Source organism: Lissotriton vulgaris, chromosome 4_1 (genome assembly GCF_964263255.1).
Source record: "Lissotriton vulgaris chromosome 4_1, aLisVul1.2, whole genome shotgun sequence".
Taxonomy (NCBI): Eukaryota; Metazoa; Chordata; class Amphibia; order Caudata; family Salamandridae; genus Lissotriton; species Lissotriton vulgaris.
The window spans coordinates 740,903,225-740,916,391 of NC_141691.1; the positions used below are offsets into that span (position 1 = coordinate 740,903,225).

General features: G+C 42.5%; 2 long non-coding RNA genes across 2 annotated transcripts; one reads left to right on the forward strand and one right to left on the reverse strand.

Moving 5' to 3' along the window:
- Nucleotides 1–5,148: 5,148 nt before the first annotated feature.
- Nucleotides 5,149–6,107, reverse strand: LOC147722514 (uncharacterized). The gene is made up of 3 exons (XR_015310034.1): nucleotides 5,965–6,107; nucleotides 5,798–5,875; nucleotides 5,149–5,451 (listed from the first exon to the last, which is right to left on the reverse strand). It is a non-coding gene; the product is annotated as an uncharacterized LOC147722514 (long non-coding RNA).
- Nucleotides 6,108–6,405: 298 nt separating this feature from the next.
- LOC147722515 (uncharacterized) lies at nucleotides 6,406–7,736 on the forward strand. Its single transcript, XR_015310035.1, has 5 exons — nucleotides 6,406–6,449; nucleotides 6,544–6,642; nucleotides 6,763–6,920; nucleotides 7,010–7,087; nucleotides 7,434–7,736. It is a non-coding gene; the product is annotated as an uncharacterized LOC147722515 (long non-coding RNA).
- Nucleotides 7,737–13,167: the final 5,431 nt, after the last annotated feature.

Consider the following 13,167-nt stretch of genomic DNA (forward strand, 5'->3'; position numbering starts at 1 on the left):
CATTCCAATTGGAATTGAGTGTCAAGCCTTTTCAGGAATACGTTGTGGTCTACTGTGATCATTCTTCTATACCAGCGTCCTAGGAACAACTCCATCCAGGATTATCGTACCGACTTGACGATTTAATATATGCCCTGATGAAATTCCCTAGGCACGAATGGGAATGAAACGCGTTGGCTGTGCCGTTGTATGTGAAAGAAAATAAAGAATATATTTAAGAAAAAAACAGAAGATCTACACGTTTAATGGACTTTTTGTAGCACTGACTCCATTGAGTGCGCCTCTCTTCTCTTTTATACTTTTGCTCTGACATACATCCTCAGCAGCGGATGGTGAGAGTAGCTGCACCACTAAATATTTTGAAACAGACAAAGTTGATGTGCGAAACCTGGGTCAGCTGCTGCGTGCTTTGGTACATCGTCGGGTGACGTTAAACACATCGTCGGGTGACGTTAAACAGATCGTCGGGTGCCGTTAAACACATCGTCGGGTGACGGTAAAAAGACAGTCTTACGGGACTATAAAGATAGATGTAAAATGAGGTAGATATAGGATAATATATGGAATCCATTAGATGTTGGTGGTACGTTTGACTATACAGGCATGTAAATAGCTTCTTTTCTCTTTCTCAGGTGAGTATTATAGGTGTCTTGTAAATAGTGGCCTGAGAAGAGTGTCGTTACGTGACGACTGGGTTAGCCACGGATGGTGAGCTGCCTGTTCTGAGAATTTGGTTGTTACAGTAGGTTACATGTGATGCCCTGCAACGGGCACATTAACAACCATGCAAAAATACAACATTGAAAGGCTGAGTTTTGCAATACCCCAGTGCATAAAGTACGGTGACTCTATCAGTTTTCACTAGTGTCTGTGTATGTAATATAATATACCAAATCATATTTTCGCCATGACCTAGTACATGAAAAAACTTTACCTACGTCAATTTCCTCCAAAACATGTAGGTGACGTTGAAGACAGAGAATAGGGAAAATTGATAGAGGGTACCCTGGGAAGAAAATGTAGATAAGGTCTGAAGTCTTTATCAAGTATTACTGCCTTCAGGCATTTCCATACCATCCACTACCTCATGTGGCAAAGGAAGTCGACAGTGAGGTAACAGCCACAGGCCACAGGAAGTGTCCTGCCAGAAAGAAGCCAAATTGAGGGGAAAGAGAATGCATGCCACAAATCAACAGCCAATGTGAACCACATTCATTACCAAATCCACCAGGGAAACAACTGTAATTAAGCTGTGTACCACTGACAGATACAAGTTCCAGTGGTATCAGTCCCCCAAGAAAAAAACATCAGATATCCAAAATCTCCACCATGACAGTGCCTTCCATGATCCCACACCAGCAGAATACATAGTGAACTCAATCCCTGTTAACCCACTTTCCAGATAGATAGATACTCATTTCTGAGCAGAGGTTGAAGTGAAATCCAACCACCTTGTTACTAAGTAAAGTAAATGTGATCAGTTGACATAGGATTTAAAGAATAGTTTTCTATTCTTGAGGTCTACACAGTGGTTTCCCAGTTTCTAAGGTCCACTGACTTCTGAACCAGGTTATACACCCAAGCCCAATTCCTTACATCCCTTCTTGATAGCTCAACCTGCTCGTAGTTCGGCTATGTCCAGTACTTTCTGTGTGGCCTGTGCCGCTGGCCCCTGCCCCTAGCAGTTTCATTGATGTATTGACTATATTATTTGTGGTGTCAATAGTGAGATTGTTTGTGACTTCATGGGCAATTCATTGAGGGAGTTATGATTGCTTTGCTCATCATAACTGGTGAATTTCAGCTGTGTTCATTTTAAATATATAATTATAAAACTCCTTCACCTGAAGATTTGCAGAGGACATTCATTGGTCTTCAACAACAAATACGACTTTTTCTCCAGAAAATGAAACTAAGATTATGTCCTGTTATTTTATTATGTTTGTCTAGCCATAGTTTACACCACTGTGCACACCATAAACCATAAGTATCACGCCCTGTGCCCACTGCATTTGTTACCAAAACCTATTGAACATGGCTTACACCCTTTCACAGTGATTTGATGGCATAGGGAATGGACTCTTACAACATGGTACAACCATGTCAGAAGGATCTCGAAACAAGGTCCGGCTTACATCAATGCCATGTATTCAGTCCGTACCCACAGGACCCACTGCACATAGCCTTGACCTGCATACAGCACAAGCTGGGCAATCAGCATGTATCTGGCTATCTTTGGCACGCAGTCCCAATGCATATGGTTGAACCCAGCCGCCAAGAATCTCTAAGGATATTATATCCGATTGCATGATGCTGGACAAGGTTTCCTCCATATCATGGCTGAGTTATTTAAGATAAACTTTGGACTCCTTTGGCATACCCTAGTGATACTTTGAACCTAGCCGCATCCCCAACAATGTCAAATTTGAGGTGAAAACATTATTTGAAATCCGAGCTATCAAATCCCTAGGTGTTGCAATATTTGTGGGCCCGATTCACAGAACTAACTTAAGACAAAATCCTAAACTTACTCCCATTTTGGTATTCACAGAAGGCACTTACTCATTTTGGTATTCACAGAAGGCACTTACTTATTTCGGTGTTCACAGAAGTTAGGAATCCTAACTTTAGGACTCCTAAATGCCTTCTCTGAATACCGAAAGTCTTAAAATTAAGATTTTTTTCAGTTTATGAGTAGTAAAGTTAGGAGTCCACACGTCAAGGCACTGGGCCTCCAGAACACATTCTACATGATCTTTAGCCATGTACATTAAACTCAGGACATTGGTTCAGATTTAATTCAGATTCTCCACACTGACATGGGATAAAAAAATACTTACCTAAATGTTTTTCTTAAATATGCTTTGCAAATACAAAAATATACATCTATTATTTAAGAAGTGCATGCAAGCTGGTATCCTGCAAAATAAATCTGAATAGCAATGTAGACATGGGTGGGACATGGACAGTGGTGACACACTTGTTTTCCAGTATTAAAGTAAAAGCAAAGCACATGTAAGGATAATAGCAATGCTTTTAAACACACATATTTTGTTAAAGAGAAGATTTGGAAAGCGCCATGACTAGGACACACTGTGAGAAACTCTTGGCTGGAGCAGTAAACAAATTATGGACACATGATTGCCTATATGCATTGATGCCTTGCAACTTAGAAATTTCGTCAACTCTTCCTGAAGAAGCATTGTCTAAAACCTTTGAAGAAGAAATGGAGAATGGGATTGTCCATGTGATTGGTAAATATATGGTACAAGCTCCCTGCATTGCCAAATGGTGGGGGAAATGTACTACTTCCCTCTGCCTTGCTCAAGGGTAAAGGGGTGCTAACACTTCCTCCCCACATTGCCCACTTGTGAGGGTGATTATGACCACCACCTGCCCATTCAATGGCAGTGGAAATGCCTCAGAGCTTTGGCCCAATTCCCACCTTGATGAGGGTGAGGTGGGTGGCCAAAAGAATGGAACTTCCAAAGATGTTCACAGCTTCCCAGATGCCATCTTTGTAACTGAAATGATGGCTCTAGCACAGATGTTAACTGACCTGGTCCTCCTTGACGCTAGTGATGATACAACCCAGAGAGAACCAGTGCAGCTGCAAAGTGCCATAAAGACGTCTTCTCAATTGCATAGATGGCACAAGAGAGGTTGTGAGCTGCACTGGATATCCATCACCTTCATTTTGGCAGCAGTTCAACTATTTAAAAAAAAAGAATTGTTTATTGAGTTTTTTTTTAAATATGCTGCATTGCATTACAAACATCTGCATTTGTATACAAACTCAGTGTGACATTCCTCAGACACCAATAGGAAAACAGTGTTAACCATACGCAACAGCAACAGAACCACAGTACATATTATACATGTTATTCTTTATAAGCCACCCACTAAGATTTTTAGCCATCACATCTACCATGTTTTTCACTGTTGCTCCCGCAACATCACATGAATATACATGACATCCTATTTTATTTCAACACATCAGGGTGTTCTGCAAGATAAACCTCTACAGGCCTCCAGATAACCTTTGGTCAGGAAAACATCAGCAGATCCTCAGCATATATATTCAATTACTCCTTACAAAACGCTATGTCCTTAAACCAAGAAGCAACGGTAGGTGCAGACTTCCCTCCCCTGTGCTTGGCCACCTCCCTTTTAGCCAGCAGCAAAGGAATAGCTGCCAGCCTGCGATTACATGACTTGAGTGCTGGACAAACACCTAATAAGCACATTTGCCGGGTGCATGCCACCATCTCCATAAGCATATTTGTGAGGTGCTGTGTGACATTAACCCAGTACAGGAACAGAAGGGGCACAGTCCCTGGGCAGATGTCTGAAGTCTGCACCATCAGCTCCTCACCTCGCACACCGCGAGCCCCCCGCAACCCATAGCTATGCCGCAGCACAGGCGTATAGTACATTTGATGGAGAAATTTGCAATGAATAATCCAAAGATTACAATTCACCGTAAGGCCACCCATCAGCGCGGAGCATGCTGACCAATCCTTCCATGATAATGGCTCCTCTAATTGCAGAGCTAATTTTTCATACGTCTTAGATGTGCCCATCTGGTTTTCCACTAACGAAGACCTATACAGCTTTGTTATCAAGCCCTTTCTGTCTTTTCTAGTCAGGAGGGTTTGAAGGGCATTCAAAACCTGGGACTCCTAAGGATATTCAGGATAGTCAGACCCCACAGCTGCACGTAAACTTACAAATATAAACCGAATCATGGCATTATACGCTGTTTTGGCAGTGAGATCATTCAGAGTTACAAAGGTGCCACCCTGATAAAGATCCTCTAGTGTGGTTATTTCAGCCCACCTCAAAATATCTAACACCCTCTGTTCCTGAGTAACAGAGATACCTGGGTGTGCATTTATTAGCAAGGCCGGTGCATATAAGTGTTCCCTGCCTGCTTTATTCTGCAGCTCCCTCCATGCTCAAGTGGTGCATGTCACTGTATTAATGTGTAAGAAACAGATTGATTCCCTTGGGTTTGTGTACAAGAAAAGCTAGAAAATTAGCTATAACACAGTGTAATAATGCTCCTTAAATTAAAAATGTGCACAACATAAAGAGTACATAACAATTTATTCAAATATTAAAAAAGCATACAGTACATATGTAAAATAGTATGAACACACAATTAAAAACAAATATATATTTTTGTGACCTGCACAAAAGTGTGGGACAGACAAACCTAAATTGTAAAACATAAGACTTGAAAATTTACAAGGCGTACATTCTCAGATAAAGTTTCAAACTGCCCTGGTGTTATAACCTCACAATCTTATATACATCAGAGAGGAACAGCGTGAATTGTACTTGAACTTGCGTCGACGCGTTTCGGTGGTTTTACGTGTGATTCGGTGCCACCTTTATCAAGACTGTTATTTGCGTTGTCTGTCATACAGTCGGATCCTCATCAGTCTCCTAAGATGGATACACATGAAATTAGAGATCTAATTTGCTAAACAGGTTAAATTCCATCTGGTACAGTGATTCTAATCTATCTGTCATCTAAGCACACAATGTTATGCGTAGAATAAATGGAAACATGACCTATTTCTTGTATGAAATTAGAGATTCTCTGCACATTTAGGTTAATAACCTTCTTGCAATCAATAGTTGGTGCTCGATTTCAATTGATATCCCATGTTAAGGGATATTAGTTTGATGGATAAGATAAAGGAGTAGTTAACCCTCTATAGTGGGAAAGACTAATGGAGAAATTCCTATCTAAGTATCATTTTCTCTACACCTATTAGTAGTAGCATACCTGTAGGTTTCCTTAATGTGGCATTTCCTATAGGTTGTGATGGCTGAGATTCTCAGGAATCTTGGGATTTTTTACCATCTACAAGGGGAAGCACATGTAACCATTTTGTTGAGTCTATCATGGCTAATATTTAAGACTTCTTAAATTCTATATTTTAAAGAGCGTACCTGCGGGTAATTTTTAACAGTTCTGTCCCAAATTGATAAGGGGATAGATTTCGAGTCCGTCCAACTCTGGACACTTATGTCAAAATGGCCAACCACTCTCTGGCAGGCGTCAGGTTAGAAGGCTGGGCCGAATCTGGAAATGGCTCTTGTATACCTTTCTACGGTGTAAACAGAAAGAAGGGCAAACTCTATTTAAAATAAAGTCAACAACTATGTTGATAAATTGGTTGCTATAATGAAAAATAAGTAAATAGTTTAAAATGTACATACAAGTACAGGGCAGCAACCGAGCAGGAAGTAAGGTAGGATAATTTACATGCAAATAGAGTCACTTGGCAGTAGCATTTTCTCATTGGCTCACACGCCAGCCGCCCTATAGCCAATCACTACCGAGCAGGAAGTATAAGAGGTAAGGCGGGTCTTACTCGCAATCCCTCACTTGAAAAACGGACACCCATAGAGAAGCTACGCTAGAGCTCGTACAGGTAAGAATAACTAAAGCAGGGCGTCACTGAACGAGTTAGACATTTAAATCTTTTAAATCTGTTACTAATTAGATCTCTATCCTTACTTCCATAGGGGATACTACTATTTAAAACACCCCTGATTACAACCAAGACTAGGCAGCTCACCGCGCCTTCCTAAACTATTGTTTGAAACCAAGTCGACCTAATTTTGGTAAGAATCCGTCAAAGAATTCTCTTACATCCAGGTGTTTCATTATAGCAACCAATTTATCAACATAGTTGTTGACTTTATTTTAAATAGAGTTTGCCCTTCTTTCTGTTTACACCGTAGAAAGGTATACAAGAGCCATTTCCAGATTCGGCCCAGCCTTCTAACCTGACGCCTGCCAGAGAGTGGTTGGCCATTTTGACATAAGTGTCCAGAGTTGGACGGACTCGAAATCTATCCCCTTATCAATTTGGGACAGAACTGTTAAAAATTACCCGCAGGTACGCTCTTTAAAATATAGAATTTAAGAAGTCTTAAATATTAGCCATGATAGACTCAACAAAATGGTTACATGTGCTTCCCCTTGTAGATGGTAAAAAATCCCAAGATTCCTGAGAATCTCAGCCATCACAACCTATAGGAAATGCCACATTAAGGAAACCTACAGGTATGCTACTACTAATAGGTGTAGAGAAAATGATACTTAGATAGGAATTTCTCCATTAGTCTTTCCCACTATAGAGGGTTAACTACTCCTTTATCTTATCCATCAAACTAATATCCCTTAACATGGGATATCAATTGAAATCGAGCACCAACTATTGATTGCAAGAAGGTTATTAACCTAAATGTGCAGAGAATCTCTAATTTCATACAAGAAATAGGTCATGTTTCCATTTATTCTACGCATAACATTGTGTGCTTAGATGACAGATAGATTAGAATCACTGTACCAGATGGAATTTAACCTGTTTAGCAAATTAGATCTCTAATTTCATGTGTATCCATCTTAGGAGACTGATGAGGATCCGACTGTATGACAGACAACGCAAATAACAGTCTTGATAAAGGTGGCACCGAATCACACGTAAAACCACCGAAACGCGTCGACGCAAGTTCAAGTACAATTCACGCTGTTCCTCTCTGATGTATATAAGATTGTGAGGTTATAACACCAGGGCAGTTTGAAACTTTATCTGAGAATGTACGCCTTGTAAATTTTCAAGTCTTATGTTTTACAATTTAGGTTTGTCTGTCCCACACTTTTGTGCAGGTCACAAAAATATATATTTGTTTTTAATTGTGTGTTCATACTATTTTACATATGTACTGTATGCTTTTTTAATATTTGAATAAATTGTTATGTACTCTTTATGTTGTGCACATTTTTAATTTAAGGAGCATTATTACACTGTGTTATAGCTAATTTTCTAGCTTTTCTTGTACACAAACCCAAGGGAATCAATCTGTTTCTTACGTAGGTCTAAAACCCCAATTCCCTTGCTTGTACCAAGGGGTTCCTCTCTATCTTCACACTGTATTAATGTGGACTTTAGAGTTTAATGACTGAGAGTGGTGGATCACAGCCATAAGCTGAAATGGGTGGGCATCATCTGCCTCCACCGCTAAGTGTGGCAAGAAACTTTGCAAGAATTGCCAAAAATGGGCAAACTGCGCCCGTGCACACAGGTAATACAACCTCAAATCTGGTGCTTCAAAACCCCACCTCATACGGTTGCACTATAACACTCCAACTGAGTGTGGCTGCGTACCTGCCCATGTCAGAGTCGGTATACATGACTGTAAGGCTTTGAAAAATGATTTATTTAACACAATGGGGATGTTTACAAAGAAATGCAAGAATTTAGGCAGAATAATCTATTTTATCACCGCAATACGATACGCCAAGAAAAGCGGCAGCCGAATCAACCCGGCTACCCGTTCCGTCAGTGTCGCGAGTGCACAGCCATAGTTCCTTTGGATCACAACTTCCGGGTCCCTGTGTATCCAAACACCAAGATATTTAACGGAATCCTGAGCTCACTGCATGGGGAATTCCAAACTCATGCCCCATAGTACCCTGCATAAGGGGCAGCATGACAGACTTACTCCAATTTATATGCAGCCCAAGAAGCAACCAAACTTACTTTACTCCCTGAGTAAGGGTTTGAGAGGAATCCCAGGCTCTCGAACGTACAACAGCATATCATCTGCATACAATGATATGGCTATTGGCCGCTGCCGAAACCCCAGCGCTGTGTACTTATGCTGCTGCCTAATCTTACATGCTAAAGGTTCTTGCACGAGGGAGAGTAACATTGGTGACAGTGGGTACCTTGCCTAGTTCCCCTTTCTAACCGGGTTGAATCAGACACAAAGCCATTAGCCTTGACCCTTGCCGCCTGCTCACTGTAAAGCAATCTAATCCATTGCACAAACGCATTCTACCCAGCACTATGAAGATATATCCCCAATTTATAGAGTCGAAGGTTTTGGAGGCATCCAAGAAAACCCCCGCCACCCTCATCTCAGGGTCCAGATAATGCAGCACAGCAAACAGCGTTCGGATATTGTGCATTGAGGATTGATCCTGAACAAACCCAAACTGATCTGGCAGCACAAAAGCTGGAACGAAAGGCTGGAGCTTCATCGCAATTATTTTGGCTAATATTTTAACATCGATATTCATTAAAGACAATGAGCGATACAATTCACACTTTTTTGGGTCCTTATCAGGATTTAATAACATCACTATCAGAGCCTCTCGGAGAGTGGGAGGCAATACCCCGCTATCATAGGCCTCTGCATATTCCTTGACAAGTACCAGGGATAATTGATCCATGTAAATTTATTAGACCTCACTAGTCAGGCCGTCAGTGACCGCCAGTTTTCCCCGTAGGCAATTTCTGTATGGCCTCCTTCGCCTAATCTACAGTCAGCTACTGAAGTAAGTATTACCTCTGACCTAAGGAAGCCAGCCCAGCGCAACATCCTCCAGATATTTAACAATCTCATCTGATGCAGCCACTGGACATTGCCTATACCGATAACTGTAGAACTCAGCAAAGACCAATACTATCTCTGGCATGGTGTAGCGTGTTGTCGAGGCTTGGTCCATAATTTCAATTATGTGGCCCTGCTCTTTATAACCAGCTAGCTAAATCCCTCTTCCCCAAAGGCTCTGGCTTTCCAACGTTGTGATCTGAAGAGCACCTTCTGATCAGCTAGCTCCCAATATTCAGTGTTTAATTCCCTTATTTTCGCCAAGTGCTCTGGCTCTGGCCTGATTGCATATTGCTTGCTCGAGATTCAACAATTTCTCCTCAATGTCCTGCCTTCTGTAATAAAGAGCTCTCATGACCCTGTCCTGCACTTTCATTAATTTTCTCCTTATTGTGACTTTAAAAGCCTTCCATAATGTTCCCGAGTTGTCGACCAACCCTGTTTATACTTTAAAGAAATTAGTGATGGCAGTATCTTTTATGGTGCGAAATACTTAATCAGTCAGGGCCTCAGGCCTCAGGCGCCACTGGAAAGGGGTTCTAACATAAGTCGGCATGGCCAGAACCAACATCACCGGCCTGTGGTCGAATAGCAATTTTGCTAGATGCGTCACTCTCTCCACCCAGGAGCCTAGCTTGTCAGAAATCAGCCAATAGTCCAATATGGACCAAGAATTGTGGACAGCTGATGTATAGGTTTAGGTACCCTCTTTTATCCCTGGATTCCTCACCCTCCATGCATCTATTAATCCTTTCATATTCATGATTTCTCTAACAGTGTTTGCAGCTTGCTTGCAATGCTAATCTGTAGCCGCCAATCTATCCATCCCTGCGTCCAGATAAATATTCAACCCCCCAAATGATTTGAGAAGGAACATGCGCCTGCAGCCGCCTCCGCACATCACTGTAATAAGCAGGGGCATCCACATTTGGCCCGTAACTATTTACCAAAACAATCATAGACCCTCCCAGGGTACCCTACACCAATGCGAGCCTATCTTGTTCATCACTCTCACTGTGAAGAACCCTAAATGGGGTACCTTTTTTGACTAGTATCATAACTCCTCTGGAGTACGCAGAGTAGGACGAGGCCACGCCAATATATGCCCACCTTTTTCCAACATTTGATTCGGTGTGTTTGGTCAAATGGGTCTCCTGTAACAAAGCAATTTTAACATTGTGCCTATCTAAATATGCAATAACCTGCCTTATCTTCTTTGGAAAATTGAGGCCCGTATATTCCACATCATCATTTTAATTAAACAGCCCTTAGATGTAGTTTATAGTCTCGCACTTCACTCATTAACAATCTATCTCCTTCTCTCAGCCTGGTAGCCCACCAATCATATTTGAGAATTGCATGCACTGTAGTGGAAACACAAACAAACCCCATCCCACCACCTCATACCCACTTCAGCCTCCCCAACAGGCCAAAGCCATACCCTGTGCAGGAAACTCAAATAAACATTAGGGGTGCACCCAATTGGAGTGTCTCAGTATCCAGGCACTTCCTCCCTGTGATAAAGGGAGGTGGCCAAGCAAGTCACATAGTACTGCATCCTGCACACTCATATGTAAAATTTGAAATAAGCATCACTGGCCCTTAAGACAGTTTGAGAAAAGAACAGTTTGTGTTAATCCTGCACATGCTGCTAAGCCAACCATTTGTTTTTTCACAGATATCACACAGTAGTCATAATGCGATTTGCCATGAAGACTCCGTGGAGCATATACTTATCTAAAGTCAATATATAACTATGGATAGGCTCTGTTGGAGAGGTTGCGGCCAAGTAGCGCAACCTGGTACACTTATTATGGGAATGTCCCCACCTCCAATCATATTAGAAGCACATACTTGATGAAGTAGATAACCATTTCAAAACTGGCATACCACGCTTCCCCGCATACGTTCTGCTGGGTCTCCCCAATGCATTGACATATCCATTGTAGGGGAAGCCAAATAGCCGTTGCATTAGGGTCGGCGCTGCAAAACATCCTCACACATTGGCGCACCACCACAATTCCCTCCACCACAGGTTGGCTTCACAGGATGTGGCACGTGCTGGGTATGGAAAAATTGTCCCTCACCTTGGCAGGGGATAGAGACCAATTTGTAGAACTTTGGCAGCCATTTTGATCCCTGCTGCTTACGGAATTCACAGAAATCACATGTCCCCGTTACCTTCGTTTATTGCGTCCTACTGAGCCAACGACCACAGCCCCTTAAGACATTCGCTGGTCTTGGAATTCAGTCAGCCGGGAGATGATATGAGCACTGGACGGGGGCCGGGTGGGGGTGGGGGAGGGACTCAGTGAGGGAGGGGGGTGGGGTTTGAGAGGGGGGAGTTTCCTTTGGGTAGTTACTCAATATGATGTTGCATATTGTTGCTTTCCCCCAGACAGGTCGGACTTTGATAATAACGCCAGGGCCTTTTTGAGCCTTTTGATTTCCTTATTGCGCCCTATGGGCATCGACCTGTATGGTATTTGTGAACAATGTACCTTGTTGCACTGTCTTTCAATAAAAAGATTTAAACCTAAAGTCAATATATACCCAGTGCCAGACTCCCAAGAATAACAGCATTAGGCCTCCCTTCTTACCAACCCATAAGTGTGCAGTAAAGCACTCAACATCCAACATTGGAGCTTCGGAAACTTTACGATTCTTCTGCCACGATTTTACGGAGTCCATTGCACTCTTAGGTTTCAAAAAAATCTTTTGTTTACCATCCACCTCCACTCTTTGATGGGCCAGGTATAACGATGCATATGAAATCTACTTGGCTTGCAATTTATTTCTTACCAGAATGAATTCCAGCCTTGCTGCTTGGACGGCAGCAGTGAAGTCTGGGTTAAACTCGATCGCACTGCCATCATAGATAATTTTATGTTTCTCTCTTGCCAGGCATAGTATTGTGTCCACATCACAATAGTTAAAAAGACAGGCAATCACCGGCCATGGCGGGGATCGGGGACTAGGTGCGCTACTGGTCATCTGTGCGCATGCTCCACCAGCATCACAGTGGAGAGGTTCTCTAGACCAAACACCTCCTTGATAATTTTTTCCATATAGACCTCCATCTTGCCTTTGTTGGTAGATTCAGGCAGCCCGAGAATGTGGAGATTATTGCATCAAGCTCTCGCCTCGAGATATTCTTTCTTTGCTTGAAATACCGCAAGACCTTTCTCCACATGTAGGCTTTTAGATACAACTGACTGAAGTGTGTCCTCTGTAGTGGATATCACCTGTTCTACTTCACCTATTCGTGCCCCTGCTTATCCAGCCTAGTGGCGAAATAGTCCATTCGCATATTTAGGGCATCGATTTTGCCGTCTACTGACTGCGTACTGGTCTGCATTGCCATTAATGTCATCCCCAGGGCGGTGGGGTTTTTCTCTGAGAGCTCCTACTCAGAGTCTGATTTAGCTTGTTGCTGGGACCTGGATGGCTTCTGAGTCTCAAAGGTTAGGCGCTCATAGCTGCTCACTATGAAGGCACCGAATGTGCCTTGATACCGAATCTACTTGCAAGGCTATGCCACTCACAGATCGGGGCTCCCACCAGCGCAACCCCTGGCAAGATTGCATGGACACAGCCGCTATTCCCAGCAGCGCCCTCAGCCTCCAGAGACTCTCCTGGACAGTTATCGCCTTACACAGCTTTAATTGTCACAGGCCTACATCCCACAGGACTGAGCTGACTATACAAGCCTGCGCTGTAGCTTCAATGCATGTTGCCCCTATT